This window comes from Mizuhopecten yessoensis, unplaced genomic scaffold (assembly GCF_002113885.1).
Source record: "Mizuhopecten yessoensis strain PY_sf001 unplaced genomic scaffold, ASM211388v2 scaffold5459, whole genome shotgun sequence".
NCBI classification, from domain to species: domain Eukaryota; kingdom Metazoa; phylum Mollusca; class Bivalvia; order Pectinida; family Pectinidae; genus Mizuhopecten; species Mizuhopecten yessoensis.
Genome location: NW_018406060.1, coordinates 1,227,889 through 1,248,250, shown reverse-complemented (window position 1 = coordinate 1,248,250; position 20,362 = coordinate 1,227,889). Strand labels below are relative to the sequence as shown.

Genomic DNA, 20,362 nt, shown 5'->3' with positions numbered 1-20,362 from the left:
TTTGATTGCACGCGTGATTTGTTATATTTTCTGTACTTCCATATACTAACTGTTTGTAATTGTCTTATTCAATGACAAAATTGATGGTTCTATATCATGTTTGATTTGAATAACAGATGAGTATCACATTACACATTAAACTTATCTGTTATTGATATTCACTTGTATGCAGCTTCAGTCTTCGGTATTTGTAAGTGAATGTTTGAAATGTGCTGTCCATTTTTTGTGAGTCCATGATGTATGTATGTATGTATGTATGTATGCATGTATGTATGTATGTATGTATTTGTGTTTTCTTTGTTTTCCCTGATTTGTGTCACTGGCCGCTAATTCTAAAGGCATTAATCATCTACATATCATTTAACCTATTAAAACTCAATTCGAATGCTAACTACACTATTGAGTCTTCGCTTTATGGAATTTGTCTGTTCCAGGTTGTGTCCATATTGGCTTTGTATACCAAATAAAAGCAGTACATTGCTTAACTGTAATTATTTTTATAACCATTTAAATATAATGAACATTTGAAAACATAAACTTTATCTAATCTACAAAAAAATGTGAAACTTTCTAATTTATTTTATTCACTCTTGTTGCCCCGGATGAAAGCGTGCAGAGCATCTTAATGTAGGGAAAACCCGAGAGTACTGGGTGAAAACCCACGTGGTTGAGCAGGTGACCCAGTACCTTTTCACTTCCGTTCATTTAAATCGAACTCTGTCGCATTGGGGAAAGGCAAGTGCCTTACCTATTGCGCCACCCGACCACCGAACATTTTACATCACTATTAGGGCTCTTCTTAACAACATATTTGGAAATTGAAACTAAGAAATGTATTGCTAGCTTAATTTCTTACTGTTGTATTAGTGCCACCATTGATGATGTTGTTTCGGCCTTGATAGTGATATGTTGTCGATGTTGGTGTCGGTGATGTTTTTGTGCTGGTGTCAGTATTTCGGGAAAATTTCGGTGTTTTTGCATAATCGTTGCTGGCGTTGTTTTTTCACAATTTCGTTATATACACAGATAGAACAGAGTCAGATAATGTTTTGGTATCTGTTATTGTACCTTGACATTATATACTGAGATAGAACAGAGCTAGATACTGTGTGGGTATGGTATCTGTGATTGTACAATTACATTATATACTCAGATAGAACAGAGTTAGATAATGTGTGGGTATGTTAATTGTGAGTGTACAATGACGTTGTGTATGCTCAAGTAGAACAGAGATAGATAATGTGTGGGTATGGTATCTGTGAGTGTACAATGACATTATATACTCAGATAGAACAGAGTTAGATACTGTGTGGGTATGGTATCTCTGAGTGTACAATGACATTATATACTGAGATAGAACAGAGATAGATACTGTGTGGGTATGGTATCTGTAATTGTACAATGACAATATATACTCAGATAGAACAGAGGTAGATAATGTGTGGGTATGTTATATGTGAGTGTACAATGACGTTGTGTATGCTCAGGTAGAACAGAGATAGATAATGTGTGGGTATGGTATATGTGATTGTACAATGACATTATATACTCAGGTAAAATAGAATAGATAATGTGTGGGTATGTTATATGTGAGTGTACAATGACGTTGTGTATGCTCAGGTAGAACAGAGATAGATAATGTGTGGGTATGGTCTCTGTGATTGTTCAATGACATTATATACTCAGATAGAACAGAGTTAGATAATGTGTGGGTATGTTATCTGTGATTGAACAAAGTTAGATAATGTGTGGGTATGGTATCTGTGATTGAACAGAGTTAGATAATGTGTGGGTATGGTATCTGTGATAGATCAGAGATAGATAATGTGTGGGTATGGTATCTGTGATTGAACAGAGTTAGATAATGTGTGGGTATGGTATTTGTGATTGAACAAAGTTAGATAATGTGTGGGTATGGTATCTGTGATTGAACAGATTTAGATAATGTGTGGGTATGGTATCTGTGATAGAACGGAGATAGATAATGTGGGGATATGGTATCTGTGATTGTACAATGACGTTTTGTGACACAACAGTAAAAGCCATTACAACTCTGCCATTCCCGTTTATTTACAAATTGAATTATTCCGACAGCTTCTCGACCAAACGTGAGACTTAAATATTACATGACAATCTTCACATTCGAAATTAATCAACCATTGGTTTAGTTTTATAGGCAAATGCCGCCTATACGTTGTACCAGTACATACAGTATTATACTTATTAAATATAGATTTGCAAGATTTATGATGTAATGACAAACCAAGATCTGATGAATTAACTGTCTGATAAGATATCAAAGCTGCGTCTCATCCACGTTTCAATGACGAGGACTAGGGCTGGTGGGAGACTTGGAGATCGCTGCGCGCAATCGATCCGAAAGAACCCGGAGTGTGGTGGGCTCGGATCCTGTTTGGTAGCATTAGTTGGTTTGGGAAGCAGGCGGTTGGTGTGTGTATAGCTAATCGTCACTTTCGGAAGCCACATGACATTGAAAACCAGGATTATTACATGTGTACTAGGACACTATAGAGACGACGTAATAATCACAGAGCTTCCGAAAGTAAGGAGTAGTGTGCAGAGTCGGGATAAATTCGTCTAGAACAAGGTAAGTACGCGGTGATGTGTGGAGGCGTGTACACGCGCGTGTATTGTATGTGTACATGTTATTATGACAGAATTGGTAGAGCTTACGGTATCGTTAGAAGGCAGTGCATTTGCCATGAAGCTTTTTATAATACAGGCAAAGACATGTAATTCGTAGGTGATCACAAAGTATACCAGTAACAAAAAGTATATGTGATAGATTGTGCGATAGTGTCCTTTCGCAGTGATGCTTGAAACTTAATATGAACCAAACCATGTATACGAAAATGTCTGAGTTTCGCCAGTGCCCCTTTTGAAAATTTAGTTTGTTCATTTGACAGATAAACATGAAAAACATAAGTAAAGTCATCGTGATATAGGGATATGATTATCATTTCCATGCAATGTTTTCCTGGAGCAATATACCTGGAACGCACTTAAATAATTAATCATACTTCCGTTGGAAACACTACTTTTAACTTTACAACGGGAATGAACATGTCACTTGGGTCTAGTTCTATCGATTTTATATATACAAAAGATCATTGTGCCATGAACCCCTTGGATGTGTTCAACAGTTTAAGTATGGGTCCGTTCACAGGTGTGTCGGGGACTTAAACAATGAATACACAGGTATGACCAAGCACAGGTGAACCTGGGACGTAAGTGACCATACACAGGTGTGGCCATACACAGGTGTACCTGAGACGTAAGTGTCCCTAAACAGGTGTGCCAGGGACGTTAATAACACAAATGAAGTGAATGTTCAAAAACCAAGTGTGCCTGGGACGTTAATGGTCGAAACCACAAGTGTGTCAGGGACGTAGAGCTACAGATCCAACCTTAAGTGTGTCAGGGACGTAGAGATACAGATCCAACCTTAAGTGTGTCAGGGACGTAGAGATACAGATCCAACCTTAAGTGTGTCAGGGACGTAGAGATACAGATCCAACCTTAAGTGTGTCAGGGACGTAGAGATACAGATCCAACCTTAAGTGTGTCAGGGACGTAGAGATACAGATCCAACCTTAAGTGTGTCAGGGACGTTGGGGTCCAACCCTAGGTTATCAGGGACGTGGGGATCAAACCATACGTGTGTCGGGGACGTTGAGGTCCAACCCTAGGTGGTTTTTCAGGGACGTGGGGGTTCAACCCTAGTTGTGTCAGGGACGCGAATGTTCAATCCTTAGTGTATCAGGGACGTTGGAGTCAAACACAAAGTGTATCAGGGACGTATTGATCCAACCCTAGGTGTGTCAGTGACGTTGGGGTATTGTGTCAGGGACAAAGTGATCCAACCCTAGGTTTGTCAGGGTCATGAGGGTCCAACCTAGGTGTATCAGGAACATGGGGATCCAACCCTAGGCTTATCAGGGACGTGGGGATACAACCTTAAGTGAGTCGGGGCCGTGAGGGTCCAATCCTAGGTATATCAGGGACGTAGTGATCCAACCCTAGGTATATCAGGGAGGTTGGGGTCCTACCATAAGTGTGTCAGTGACGTAGTGGTCCAAACCTAAGTGTATCAGGGACGTGAGGGTTCAACCCTATGTGTATCAGGGACATGAGGGTTCAACCCTAGGTGTGTCAGGGACGTAGTGGTACAACCCTAAGTGAGTCAGGGTGACGTGAGGGTTCAGCCCTAGGTGTGCCAGAGATTTGAAGGTTCAACCCTAGGCGTGTCAGGGACGTTGGGACCCAACCCTATATGTATCAGGGACGTGAGTGTTCAACCCTAGGTGTGTCAGGGACGTCGTGATCGAGCCCTAGGTGTGGCAGGACATGAGGGTCCAACCTTAACGGTATAAGGGACGTATGGGTCAAACCCAGATGTGTCGGAGAAGTGAATAGTACATACATGTATGTGTGAATGTCAGGGACGTAGGCTTCCATGCAGGGACGTAGGGTTCCATGCATATATGTGTCTGGGACGTTAGTTATCTTTACACAGATTTGTAAAGGACTTAAACACGAATGTGTAAGGGACACGGTGTGTCCATATCAGGTCTGGACTTGGAGTCCATGTACAGGTGTCTGTGTGCGTGTGCGTGTCAGGACTGAGAATGAGGTTTAAACATAAGTGGGTAAGGAAACACAAATGGTCCAAACATAGTTGTGTCATTATCAAATAAATGGGTCAATTCAAGAATTTAACCGTTAAATGTTTCATAACGATTATCAAAACAGGTGAAACAAAGCAGTCGATTATCTATATCTGTATTCATCAGTATGAATGTAAAAACATTTAAAATTTTATAATGATGCTGAAATCGATAGATCAACAGGTGGACTGGCTTATACTCTGTGCCTTTACGATCGTCTTTGATTGGCACTCGTTTCAGTACATGGAAATCTAACAGCTTTCAATAGCATGTGTCCATATGACCAGCGTGATACCCCATTGTGATACACTGTATGGCCATGTGCATGCCAGTCAGCCTCTGGGACGTATCACATGCATAACTTGTCCTACGATCAATGGAAGCCATCGGGGACGTATTGTTCAACTAGTTAGCTTCGTACATAATGGTCCACGTGCTCTGACCTATTGAATCTCTGTGTACTGCTAACACTTGGGTGTGTTTCCGAAAAGAGTCCCGGTACACTCAAGACATGCGTATATACTCGTAAACAGTAATCATTAAGAGATTTGCGTTTTAAGAAACGTTTTTACAGTGTAGCAGAAAGCTAAAACGAGAACCAAATATAACAACTCAAACACGAGCGTGATTCATACGCAGGTGCTGCTATGAAGTATTGATGATGCTAATTAGAAAGCCATTCAATTAACCGTATAACATCTGTGATATGGTCAGACATCGTGTCATAACGACGCAATGGTTTATCAATACTGCCCTTGAGATGACCACGCTGCCATAACAACCAAATTTAATCATTTTTGCATATGTGTTCTTTCAATCGCATACCATGGACGTCACTTATAGTAACTCTACCTATTATTGTTTTGTAGCCCATCGAGAATTTAAGTCATTTAGGACCAATATTTACTCTATTAAGGTAACTCGTTAAATACTATATCCCTCCCCACTTTGTTGCCAAGGAAGTTTTTCCTCAAATCAAGGGAGTTAGTACGAAAAGAAACATCTCAAACATAATTTTCCCTTTACCGAGAACAGGTTATATCATATATATATATATGAACACATCTGGTCTTTAGGAACAAAACGTCTATTTTTACAGTGTTGTTTGGCTAGAATGACTAAACTTGTCAATTGTCCGTGTCCAAAGCAAGCAAAACAAGCCAAGGGAACCAGAAACTTGCTATATCCCCCAATCTAATACCCGAACTGTTGTATAATATATACATGTAGCTTATCGTACTAAATTGGTATTTGTCGGAGGCGATATGGACGAGAGGTGTTTATCGGGAGCGATATTTTGAGGATTATTTGTCGAAGACAATTTTCCTTATATACATTTGATGGAGGAGACATAGCCGCGAGTTGTTTGTATGAAGCCATTTTGTGCTAGAAGCCATTTGTTTAGGGAAATAGGGGTTCGACGAATGCAATATTGCAGAGGAAGGTCGCAATTGCTGGCTTTGATAGGCAAGCATTCTATGAAAAACATTCCAGACCAGTTTCAAAAGAAAACATACTCTTGTCATCAATTGAGATATAGTGCAAAGTTATAACTTCAGTAGATGAAATGGAATTTAACAGCAATAGTTCAACGGAATGGTTTTTTTCCAAAGTATAAGTTGATTCTTAACAATAAGAGAAAACTATTTTGATTTCTCAGAACTCCAGGGGGTTCTTGTGTTGTTCTATCTTTGATATTGTGTGCATTGCTGCGCGCATACTGCATTTTTAAGTCATTGGTTTTGGAATACTGCTAGCTGCATTTAAAAATATTTTTTTCTATTCTATTTTTGTTATAAATTCTTATAATAGAAAAATACAGAGAAAGGGTACATTTTCTATATGATTTGTGTATGCCGCAGCTCAACGGTGTCTGCTCACAAAGTTACTTGATTGTCACGTGTTGGGTTGATGTGGTATTCTGCATAATGCTAACTAAATGCAACTTTTACATGCAAACCATTTTGTTGCCATTTAAAATGTATAGGAGTCATTAATTTTATGAAACATCCAGATTGAACCAGATTGGGTGGTTTAAGATAGTTTATGGTATTGTATTACTATAAAAAGACTTCCATCGGAACCGGGCAGGTACTATCTAATGGCGTTGACCATCATGATGACGACCGTGTTGGCTTTGCTTGTCGTTGTAAAGTAAACGAAAATGTGCAAAAAGAGTGTCCATTAAAATATTAAGACGAAACATTGATGGGTAACAAGGTGAAGAAGGTTTACTTTTTAATTTTGCGCTTATTTGTATATTCGGCAACTACCAACTTATAATTAAGGGGTCCGAAAGTGGTCGTTCAACTCTAAAGGAGTGCTAAAAGTCGTGCATATTGTAAACAACGAACATAATCACTGGAGAGATTAACATCCGTTCGGGAACGACTGTTAATTTTTTCTTGGAGGAGCAAAGCGCACGGAAGACTAAAACCGCCTTGCAATTGGAAGAATAACAACTACCCCTTTTAATTCATTTCAATTCAATTCATTTCGCCAAAGTGTCACAATCAACTGGAATTAATTTGTCTTTTCAAATGTATTCAATATTACAGAGATTGGACATGACCGTATTCCGCGGAAGCCCCTCATGTATTTTATCATTTGTCACTCTCGGGGTTCTGTAGCATATACCGGTCTTCGTCTAATATGGCAGGTTAACAATATTATTCCTTATCGGTTTATTAATATCTGACACCGTTATAAAATGAAATGTGATGAATCTTCCGAGTTATTGATGATAGAAAATCAAGATGGAGATATTGTAATGAAAAGAGAATGATATGAAAACTTTAAATTTAAATGTGAATGCCTTGAATACGAACTGAATATTTATTGTTGTGTGAAAAAAAGTGTACAGTGTACAATTTACGGCGAGTCTGGAGTTTGATATCAGTTTTATGTAACTCGTGTGTTGGAAACGCTGCGATAGCAAGAATTTAAAACCGGGGCGTTTTGTTTTCAAAAGATACTGAAAAGTCGAACAGCGATTCAGTTCTAATGTTACATGTATTGATGAGTTGATATAAAATGCAGAATACACCTCTGAAACTTGTGTCAAATTTTCATTGATTTTCAAGAGCTTCACAGTTTCACATGTAAATCAGTTGCTTGCTTATCGTGTACGTAAACCATTCAAATTATATCGAAAACGAATGTTGAAAAATAAATGAAGCTCAAATTCACTATTAATATGGTTTGGCGTGATCAGAGTAATGCATTTATTTGCAAGGCTCGGCGTTGGTCCAAGCAGCAAGTGATGTATCTCATCTTTAAATATGGATCAGCGTTGGTCAAAATAGTGATTTAAATCAGTAACTTTGCATGTCATGCGCTATAACTTGGAATTTTATCTGTAACTATTGCCCGTCGTTGGTTACAGAATATGGGTCGTTGTTGGTTTACAATATACAAGATAGTATCTAATCTGTAACTATGGGTTGTTTTTGGTTTACATATACAAGATAGTATCTAATCTGTAACTATGGGTCGTTGTTGGTTTACAGCATACAACATAGTATCTAATCAGTAACTATGGGTCGTTGGTGATTACAATATAGATTTTAATCTGTACCTATGGGTCGTCTTTGATTTCAACATATAATGTAGTATATAATCTGTAAGTATGGCCGGGCGCTGATCAAAGCGGCGAATTAAATATTTCAATAGGACTCTGTGGTGGTGGTGTTTCTTATGTATAAGTATACATTTTATACTTATTTAATAGGTATGGTTCTGCGTTGGTCACAGTAATGCGTATTTTTTTTTATGAAAGTTTAGATCAGCGTTGGTCAAAGTGTTGAATTCTATCTCTCAATATGGCTTGACGTCGGTCACGGTGGTGTTTTAATTTATATAATTATAGCTCGGCGTTGGTCAAATGGGTGTATTTAATATATATATGTGTTGGCATTAATCGAACGTATGTACCTAATCTGCATTCTTTATCCTGTCAGTGTGTATATCAATTGTTAGATATTTACACGACTTTAGCATCAATATTTCCCTTATTCATGGAAGTACCTACATGTATAGGGCAGTGCTCCAAACCCGTCGGCCTCTTGACGCTACGCCAATATTTACTGGCGTTCAAGTAAATGAACCTTGATCCCGCCATCATCACCACTTGTTTCTAGCTCCAACTGTGGAACTCTACCAGGTAAATTATTGATCGCACGATGTCAATGTAGCGATGTTCCGCTGTGCCTGGCTGTGACAAGCCTATTGTCATCGGTCGCTTTAGTATGCAAGGTAACGTTATTGGTAGTGTGGGCGGAACTCAAAATCGATAAAATATATATATATAGCATAAACTGTCTCCGCGACATAAAAAAAACTCCTCCATCCTTCTCTCCTTGTCAACCCCCAAAGCGATTCCAAAATACACAATTAACTGAAAGACAATGTTGACGGTTTATTACACACGATAGGTTATACTGTCGGCGGGAGGAAATGAGCAGAGGGCACGTACATCCGCTTCCGGTTAGGCCTTGGTCCCAACCCGCCGTACTTGCAAGTGCGTGCTGTCTACTTGCAAAAACGTGGGCAAAACTTGGGGATCCGTTTTTTAGTTTAGTTTAAACATATTTTATTGCCAAGCAAATGGATTGGGCACAAGTTATCAAACTTATATTATCCGTACGTGGTGGGTACCGCCTCAGTGCGGGCCACGTACACATTGCGCAACCGTGCGAGTGACGTGCGTTGACGTACTCTCTCCATGCTCTTGCCACTCCCTCCCAACGTTTTCAGAAAAACGTGGCGGCCGTGGCCTCCCCAAAACACGTACGGACTAAAAACACGCACGGTGGGTTGTGACCGGGCCTTTAGTCGACACAGAGATTGTTTTACCACTAGTTTGATCGAAATTGACAAATCTTACGGATCTCTTCGGCCGGTTATCAACATCAATCACACAAATGCGCGATAAAAACAAGTTATTTTGTAGTAGGTTATCGGACATTTGGTTTGTTTCAAATATATCCTCTTGACCTTAAGGACTTATGTTCGATGATAACCGGCCAGTCAACGGGTGTTATAAGTTGTTTATATATATTGTTTAATCCCTGTCAATTAGATTAAATATATACATATAATATGCGAGAAATAAATAACTCTCTGTGGACGACAAGGGTAACACTCAGTAGTTTTGCTCCATGAAATAATTGTAAGCTTTATAAACAACACTACTCAAACGCAATAACCATTCATTGCCCAATTTTTGTTACGGCAGTCGTATCTCTCAGCGCAACGTTCGGAGACCAAAACAAATATTACTGGAGAAGGAGCTCACGGTACATGTAGGTAGCTCCAGTAAGCGACAGGTTTCACAATGTAAATGTACACCCTTCTTGCAGCAAATTCATGCTCCAACCACCACAATAAGTCAATTTACTGAAACTAATTAGCCCATGGCCACTTCATTTTGATTGGTTTCGTTTGTGAGAGGGTAAACCTACGCACCAATATAAGATTGATGATAAAGCAACTAGCTGATATCACTGGGAGGCATTCATGCTCTACTGTCAAAATGAATTATGTGTATGAAGGAAATGACCAGTAAAACTCTAATTATCTACCTTATAAATGATACAGGGATACCACTTGGGAGCAGGTTCTCGCTGGTGCTTTAATTGACTGTGAAAGTCTAATTCAATTTTGTTGTGTGCTTGATACCATCATTATGCCGGTAATAAAGTGTGTTTTAACCCAAGGCGTAAAAAAAGGATGTATAGTTGGCGATGGTTAATATGTGGTACAATGTAACTATATCCGTGGATGGTTTTGTTACATGAAATAACATCTGGATCATTGTGTTTAAAAAAGTACTCTTTCGAAAAACGTTAATTGCAAGTCAAACCTTCTCAAGTAATGTGATTGTTTTTCCTGTTTTTAACACTAGCAGAATTTTGAATGGCAGCTTACTCAGGGCGAATATTTGATTTCAAATGAGTCTTTTATGTCACTGAAATGTTACGTCTGAATTTACATTTGTTTATTATTCAAAACAAAACAGAATGACAAGACATGAATCCAATATATGAATTGCCACGTATTGCCTTATCTGACTCAAAATGTCGATGGGATGTTAATGCTAGAAATGTTTCCTGTTTTGTAATTAAGAGAGTTTAAAAATGATTATATCAAATACGATTATGAACTGATTTCAAAATCGCGGGATATATTTTTTTCAAACAGAAAAGAAATGAAAATATCAAAATATTGTGTTCAAAGACGAGGTGACGGGAGAGCATGGACGAGTTGGTTTCTGACGTCAGATTGGAGCGTTGTTACACGTCTGACTTGTGAAGCTATGGCGATCGATCTGCTTAGATGTAGTGCCAGGAACTTATTTTGTAGTGTTTTTATCTCAAGGAAAAGTAATGTGATACATAATTTGCAATAATAACGTCCGCAGACCGCGCCAATCCCTTAAGTTATGTCAGTCACAGCTTACCCTGCGGTTGTAAACGGAACATATACACAGTCTAATATTCTTCTCGGAGAGAAACGCGATACGATTTTGTTGTTTGATTTTTATTGCATCGGTTCTCGTTGCTGTACAAAAGTGTTTGCCTCATGCAATTTACCCAAACACATATATTTGCCGTTATAAGCACGTTTTCGTTCAATGTCTTGCCATTGAACAAAACTATTGAGATTTGAAAAAAAATATATTGTCTCTGGCAAATTCGATTTATCTTCTGACAATGCATGAACGTGATTAGTTTAACAGAAAGAGCTATTGGACTTGTTTCAACAATTACACAAACACTGACGCCGTTGTTTACTGTCTCCTGACTTTGGAGTCCGTTCCAGAGTGCTGCCCGCCTGGGGATGGCGCCTTTCCTTATTCAGTAGTAATGTATAACTTGTGACATAAACGGATCGCATACGCATTGTGAGCTTTCTACGGAAGCACGTCAGTGCCATGTGGTACGTTATATTTGCAGGCTTTCATAGAATTTCAAAACAGAAACTCGGTAGCATTGTTGAACCTTGTTTAGTCATTCAAAGCAAGCATAGCATTCGCAGAGAGAGGATATGACTTCAAGGCAAACATCTTGGTAAATATATATCTATGATACTCGTTTTAAACGAAGGAAGGAAGCAACTGATATTTAAGTAAAATGTCACTATCAGTGCTGTATTTCTTCGTAACTTATTTTTTTAAATGTTTCAGAAATGAATTTATCAATAGGTTTCCACCCTATACGGATACATTGTGTAAATTTTATGAAAATAAACCGCATTATGTGCCTTGTTCATGGAAAAGTACAAGAATGTGTTAGCTTTAACGCTACTCGTCTTAATCAATATACAAACTGAGAAAGTTAGAGATAGGAGGAACACAAGGCCTACCCATCGTGTTTACTTTAGCCTCGTTTTCGATAACGCATTTCTATTTTAAGCTTCTATAATTTTAGACTTTCATCGTTAATACTAAACCTCGAGGGTTTTAGCTTCATGTTTATTCATCATTGAAATTCTCAAAAATATTGGAATGCATTTCCTCTCAGAAATACTACGAGGAAAGCTAGTATCATCCCATGATCTTTAAAATCGATGTTGTACATATTGTAATGTACACTTGTACACTTGCTTTTGTTCGCTGGATTAGCCGATATCGCCTTAAGACGTCCCTTTCGAAACCAATACGCCATTACTCGACCTTGAGACATGCCACTGTCTGACATATGCAGAGTAAACACAGGGTATAGAGTCTTTGTGACGTGTTCAGACTAACATGCGCAAATTTAAGTGTCCTACATTGTAATGTACGGAGGATAATCACGATATCTCATTGCCGTAAAGTAGTTCACGTACAAAGGAAATAAACTACGGATTAATGATCTGAAGATGTCCCACGACATTTACCACGGATTAATGATCTACAGAAGTCCCACGGTATTAACAACGGATTAATGATCTGAAGAAGTCCCACGAATTTAAATACGGGTAAATGATCTACAGAAGTCCCATGACATTTACTACGGGTAAATGATCTACAGATGTCCCATGACATTTACTACGGGTAAATGATCTACAGATGTCCCACGACATTTACTACGGGTAAATGATCTAGAGAAGTTCCACGACATTTACTACGGGTAAATGATCTACAGATGTCCCGTGACATTTACTACGGGTAAATGATCTACAGAAAACCCATGACATTAACTACGGGTGAATGATCTCCAGAAGTCCCACGACATTTACTACGGGTAAATGATCTAGAGAAGTTCCACGACATTTACTACGGGTAAATGATCTACAGATGTCCCATGACATTTACTACGGGTAAATGATCTACAGAAAACCCATGACATTAACTACGGGTGAATGATCTCCAGAAGTCCCATGACATTTACTACGGGTAAATGATCTACAGATGTCCCACGACATTTACTACGGGTAAATGATCTACAGAAGTCCCATGACATTTGCTAAGGGTGAATGATCTACAGAAGTCCCACGACATTTACTACGGGTAAATGATCTACAGAAGTTCCACGACATTTACTACGGGTAAATGATCTACAGAAGTCCCACGACATTGACTACGGGTTGATGATCTACAGAAGTCCCACGACATTAACTACGGGTAAATGATCTACAGAAGTAACACAAAATTAACTACGGGTAAATGATCTACAGAAGTCCCACGACATTTACTACCGGTGAATGATCTACATAAGTCCCACGACATTTACTACGGGTAAATGATCTACAGAAGTCCCACGACATTTACTACGGGTGGATATCTACATACGTCCTACAACATTTACCACGGATTAATGATCTACATTAGTCCCAGGACATTTACTACGGAAGCACTATTATCATGTTTTGAAACTGATTTGTTCCATTACGTTATTACCTTCTAAAGTACATAACGCTGGTATGTCAATTATAAGATGGTATATGAGTCTCTGGTACAACCAATCTATACATGATCCCTGGGTATATGTACTTTTACATTAAGTTTTATTAAATATAAACTAGATTGACATGTTTACTGTGGGTACGTTATATGGTTGACGTACTATTAAGTTTTGATATTTACGTTTTCTCGTTTCATATTCGAAAATTCATGTACCAAAATATCACAATCCGTCTCTTATCTCGGCACGTCTTTCTCATCAAAGAGGTTAGCAAAATAGGTAGACAATATAGTGGTTCATGGAGTTTTTTTGTGATAAAATGTCTTAAGGGTATTTTTGAAGGATCTCTCATACGACACAATCTAAAGCGCTGTCTATGATAACGTAATTCACTTTGATGACGTAATATGTCTTCAAGACAGCAAGATAATACTAAATTGTGAACAAAACTGTAATGTGAACTCAAAATCGATGAATAAAAGAAATAATTTAAAACAATGATTTACATAAAGACCATTGAGAACATACAAAGAGGCTAAGACCATGTGTTTCGGAAGAGTAAGCGTTTTCTTCTTCATCGACGACACCTGTTATATGTACATCTTGGTCTATTCCAAGTAATACTTCGTCTTTAAACTGATCATCTGAAAAACACAAAGGAAACCTGCCTAGAAACGTACAAGGAAATCAGTTCATATAGTGGCTATCATAAACTTGCCCGTAGTCTTCAAAAACTAGCATGTCTAGGTTGTATATTATCTTTCAGTAGCCGTCATCTATGACGGAAATCATAGAATATTTGGAGTAGCCTCTTCAATAAAGAATCAGTTAAGGCACGTTTACTGCCGTTCACGATTGGAATAACCTGTTTTGTATGAATACGGTCTAGGAAACATACACTAATGACTGTTCCTGAGATTATCAAATCTCGGTTTGTCCCAATTATTTCTGATCTTCATACTGTAAATGGATGTTTGAATTTACGTATTCTTAATACCAAATATTCACTTTTTTATTTATGCTGTGTTAGATTATTTAACAAACACTTTTTGAATACCGGATTTCCCCTAATAGGGTGGAGTGTTCTTATTCCTCCACATAAACTAATCGGCGTGTCGGGAAGATACACTCATGTAACTCCTGTTAAACACTGTTGATGATAATAAACTTGTTAACTTTTAACATCTCAGCCCATTGAGTGAGAGAAAGGACTAATTCTGGTCTACAGTCTATTCGTCTATAGACAATGTTCGGTCTATCGCATTTACGTACAACAATAGGGATGAGCACAGCCCGAGGACTTTATCATTGCAATATGAATCAGTGTTCCGAGTGTCGTGTTGAATTAAACCCTATATGTGACTACGTCGTCATTGTTAGTTCCTCCAATGCTACAGTTTAGTGGAACAGGACGGCTCAATAAGGTATAGGTTGTGTCTATTTAAGGTAATAGGATTGTGTCGCCATATCTGAGTAGAATTTTTTCAAATTTTTTAGTTATATTTTTAGTTATAGCTTTGCAATACTTTAATATTGAAAGAACACACTGTTCTGTCAATAATAAGCATACAATATTTATCAGTTTAATATTAAACATTAGAATATACGGAAATTGTGATACTGTCTCCCTACATTGGATTTTCAACTAGGGATGTACTTCCTATTTCCGTTTAGCAATACACTCCTATGACCTTAAGTTTATTTTCACGTCGGGTACAGGGTTAAGGACGTACCTGTGCAGTTGTATTAGTAACAGAACGGAAATTAGATGCGAAAAAAACTGTAACGTCCTCCAATATCAAAGGAACAAGGTCTCTTTCGAAGTACTTTATCTTAGAAACTGCAAAGACATATATAGCAATGTGACATTTCGATTAATTGGAACGTATCGTGACTCAAGTGTTCTTCTTAAGTATTTTACTAGAATTGCAATGATGCAAACGATATGATTGCGTTGTACAATTCTATAAAACCTTTAAAACAAAATGCTTCATGTACTCAAACAGTAATTACAGTAAGCGTTGCCTTTGTGTTTCAATATTACACGGTGATACACTACTAGATGATAGAATTTCTGGCTTCAGCCCTTTGTTGTGTTATCCTCTTCGTTTCTAAAAAATTAAAAAAAAAATAGAAAACCAGCACAAATCATTCCTCATATGTCGTTATAGCATATTTCTTCCCTGAGATGTTTGTTCCGATTAGTAATCTATACGTTAATGAAATGTCCTGTATGGTTTGACAGTTGCCTTCCTCATATACCGTAGTGACGGTGCATCTTAGCTTAAATTATTTGACACTCCTTAACTTTATTTAAATGGCTAGACATTTACCTTCCGCATATAGTGACGGTACACCTTAACTTATTTAAATTGTTAGACATTTACCTTCCGCATGCAGTTGTATTAGTAACAGAACGGAAATTAGATGCAAAAAAACTGTAACGTCCTCCAATATCAAAGGAACAAGGTCTCTTTCGAAATACTTAATTTTAGAAACTGCAAAGATAAATATAGCAATGTGACATTTCGATTAATTGGAATGTATCGTGACTCAAGTGTTCTTCTTAAGTATTTTACTAGTTTAAATAACATTTCAATAAAGGATGCAAATGATCTCACTGTGTTGTAAAATTCTATAAAACCTTTAAAACAAAATGCTTCATGCACTCAAACAGTAATTACAGTAATCGTTGTCGTTGTGTTTCAATATTACACGGTGATACACTACTAGATGATAGAATTTCTGGCTTCAGCCCTCTGTTGTGTTATCCTCTTCGTTTCTAACAAATTAACATGATTAGAAAATCAGCATAAATCATTCCTCATATGTCGATATAGCATATTTCTTCCCTGAGATGTTTGTTCCGATTAGTAATCTATCCGTCAATGAAATGTCCTGCATGGTTTGACAGTTGCCTTCCTCATATACCGTAGTGACGGTACACCTTAACTTATTTAAATGCCTAGACATTTACCTTCCGCATGTAGTGACGGTACACCTAAACCTATTTAAATGCCTAGACATTTACCTTCCGCATGTAGTGACGGTACACCTAAACCTATTTAAATGCCTAGACATTTACCTTCCGCATGTAGTGACGGTACACCTTAACCTATTTAAATGCCTAGACATTTAGCTTCCGCATGTAGTGACGGTACACCTTAACTTTATTTAAATGGCTAGACATTTACCTTCCGCATGTAGGGACGGTACACCTTAACCTATTTAAATGGCTAGACATTTACCTTCCGCATGTAGGGACGGTACACCTTAACCTATTTAAATGGCTAGACATTTACCTTCCGCATATAGTGACGGTACACCTTAACTTTATTTAAATGGCTAGACATTTACCTTCCGCATATAGTGACGGTACACCTTAACTTTATTTAAATGGCTAGACATTTACCTTCCGCATATAGTGACGGTACACCTTAACTTTATTTAAATGGCTAGACATTTACCTTCCGCATGTAGTGACGGTACACCTTAACTTTATTTAAATTGTTAGACGTTTACCTTCCGCATGTAGTGACGGTACACATTTTTTAACATCTCGTCTGTATACGCTCGACAATATGATATGAAGTTATTGTACTTCGCTCAGACTAATTCCCCTGGCTTGACCCTTGTGTAGAACGAACGTGTCTCGCATTTGTGTGTTGCTCCCTGTACCATTGGCGTGGCCGGTAGTAATTGTGAGCTCCTAATACCATAACGCGTCTGACAAGAGGATGGTATACACCGAAATAGACCCTGACAGCTCGCCGCGTGTCCGCAACAGTTAATACAAAATATCGTACCAGACAATTTACACCAAAAATAGTCATCAACGATGCTTTTATATGTGGCTGTTACCTAATGACAGCCGTGAATTGTCGCCTCTCTAATATGATTGGTAAAATCTTGACGGTTTTAGATTCTTTTGTATGCTTTGTCACGAACTAGATTCAAAAAAATGTGTCTAGCGCTCGCCGACGATTTTGCGATTTCAGACGTGAACTATTATGAATGTCGTAGCCAATAGAAGGATGTCTCAGGGCTCAGCCATAATGTGTAACATATTGATTTGCACTCCCGCCCTCTCTCTCTCTCTCTCTCTCTCTCTCAAAAGTCTTTTCTGACTAACACATATATAGTATTTACATAAATCATACACACTGACTAAAAGTTAACACATCTAAGCATACAAATGTAATTAAAGCTTTATTACATTGTAAACTGTGCTTTCTAAAGCTTTGATTCCGTAGTAAATACTGAAAAATAATTCATAGGAATGTCACTAAACATCACCAAAATACTTGTGTCTTTTAACAAAATAATAAAGATGTTCTTCGTTATCGGTAATTCAATAACCGAAGACAGGGTAGTCACGTGTCCTGTCAATGGCTGGCACGTGTGGATTACCATGCCTGTTCAACCGTAGTTAATAATATAGGTCTTCTCTGGTCATTCTGATTATCGATATGTTTTAACATTACTTGGGCCACAAATAACAGTAATACAGCACCGACCAGGCAGGAAACATTAATTTGACCACTAGGAGGGACCACCTCCGTTCCTCCTCGAACAATTATATCATAATTGACAACTATGGGAAGGACCACCTCCGTCCCTCCTTAAACAATTACACCATAATCTGAGCACTAGGAGGGACCAACTCCGTTCCTCATTGTAAAGACACACCAATTACCACCTTCTGTTAATTACCGTCCAGATACGATACAAAACGCAGCTGACGTACGATGTGGCTATTGTTGGACTAATATCATTTACAGTAGAATAACATACCCTCGTATAGGCAAAAGAATATTAACCACTCGTAAATGAATAGTACCATGCTCATATAAATGATAATGACGCAGTTTCGGAGGAGATTGTTGACTTCAATCAGGAACATCTAAAAACTGTATCCTGTTTTAATTAAATTTATGATAAGAAAAAATCATCAAAGCCTCACAGAGAAATGTCGAACATTTGAATATGCTAATTGTTGGAAACCTACACGGCCCTCCTTAGAAGATTGTGGACTTAAATTTACCCTGATCAATTAGGAGCATGAATCCTCCTTTTATAAGATTCATGACTAAAAATCACTATCATTAAAGCTTTGCAGAGAAATGTCTAGTAACTATCTGATTTGATGAAACCTACATTGCCCTCATTTGAAGTGGCGGGGTTATAAAATTGCACGTTTAAAATGTCAAAGTATTTTTATGAAATCGAATCAATAGGAAGAGTGTTCGATACAGATATAGTGCGCTTGGTCAGTTGAATGCAAATACACGCAAATGTCTTTGTTAAAATGTAAATGACGAAATATTGATGTTCATCTCGTTTTTCAGTCTCGATATAAATATCTGGCCGTATCGTTTTATTAATGTTAGTAAGCAGAAATGATGGCTAGGTACGTAGTCTATACGTTTGCTATCTTGTGTCTGATACTGGACATTTAGACCCTGCAATCTTCTGTTAACGGTCATCATATATTTCAGTTATCATATATCTTGTCCGAATAATCACTTCGAACGATACGCCGCCTTCGGAACAACCACTCAAGAAATATTAGCATCTGCCATTCTTATGCTAACATTAAGATTATGTGTTCAAGCTTAAATTATTAATTCAGTGATAAATCAATAAAACAAATAATTATTTGTAAATGACTTGAAAGAAATTTTGAAAGATTTCAAGCCGAAAACAAGTCAATATGATCACTCTTTACCTTTTTCTGTCTCGCAGGATTTTAGCGATTTAGAAGAAAGTTGATTTGAAAATTCATGTTTGAGCATATACAAAGTTTAATGTACACGAGCCTGGATAGGTCGACATCAGTTCCGCGCTTTCACAAGGAGACAAACACGAACATATCACAGCCTCCCAACACACACACATACACTACACGCATGCATATTGCACACACGTGAGGCCGTCCTTAAATGACCATAGCTGTGATAGGACGTTAAACAATACTAAACCAAACCAAACCAAACTGCAGAATTCGATATTTGATTTTATGTCCCTTCTTCGGGACAAGAAAGCAACCAAAATGTATCTGCTGCACCCTTTGCAACTTTTGGGATCCTTTTGTTCACTGTATTTTGGTTGGATTACTGTTATCCCTATTGCCTTTGTGTTGAGCATTCGCCCAAGCGATGACAGGTTAGGTTCCATTCCTCAAACACGACAGCTCAGTTCTTTGTTATTTAGTACTACAGCACAATCACACCACCAACAACACATAGTACAGTGTAGAGAGACATGGTACATTGCAAAAACATCCTCGATATCCAGCGGTTACGCTCACGTTCGCTCTCTACACCCCTGAAAAATGTCATAGCAAAATTGAAGGCTCAGTGTGCGCCACCTTGTTGATGAGACAAGAAGACGAGTTTGATCATTTGATGTACATCAAAAGAATTACGCGGTCACGAAACGGTAAAAATTGACAGGCTTTGAAGTCGGGCGTCTCTCCTTTGTAATCTTCAAAGGACAGGTATCTGCCTAGCGATTGGTCAGTTTTTTTACCCGTGACAAATTAAACAGCTATCTTCGTGCCTTCAATTTTGCTATGACATATTCCAGGGCTGCAGAGAGCGAAAGTGAAAGTGAGTGCTGGATATCGAGGATGACTAACACAGGGCTGACAGAGATCTCAAACTTTGAACTGAAAATTTAGATATTTAATGAGATATCTTTGTAGAGAGCTACTAAAGTAGTGGTATAATAGTTGAGAAATATACTCGGAATAAGATAAATCTGTTTGTTATGAATATTACAGGC

At 38.0% G+C, this 20,362-nt stretch overlaps 1 protein-coding gene across 1 annotated transcript in view; it reads left to right on the top strand.

Annotated features, from left to right (window-relative positions):
- The first annotated feature begins 2,407 nt into the window (after positions 1-2,407).
- The window catches only part of LOC110450740 (synaptotagmin-12-like), a 52,366-nt gene continuing 34,411 nt past the window's right edge, over positions 2,408-20,362 (top strand). The window contains exon 1 of the mRNA XM_021498420.1: positions 2,408-2,608. The gene's annotated coding sequence lies outside the window, so the exon portion shown is untranslated. The remainder of the gene's footprint in view (positions 2,609-20,362) is intronic.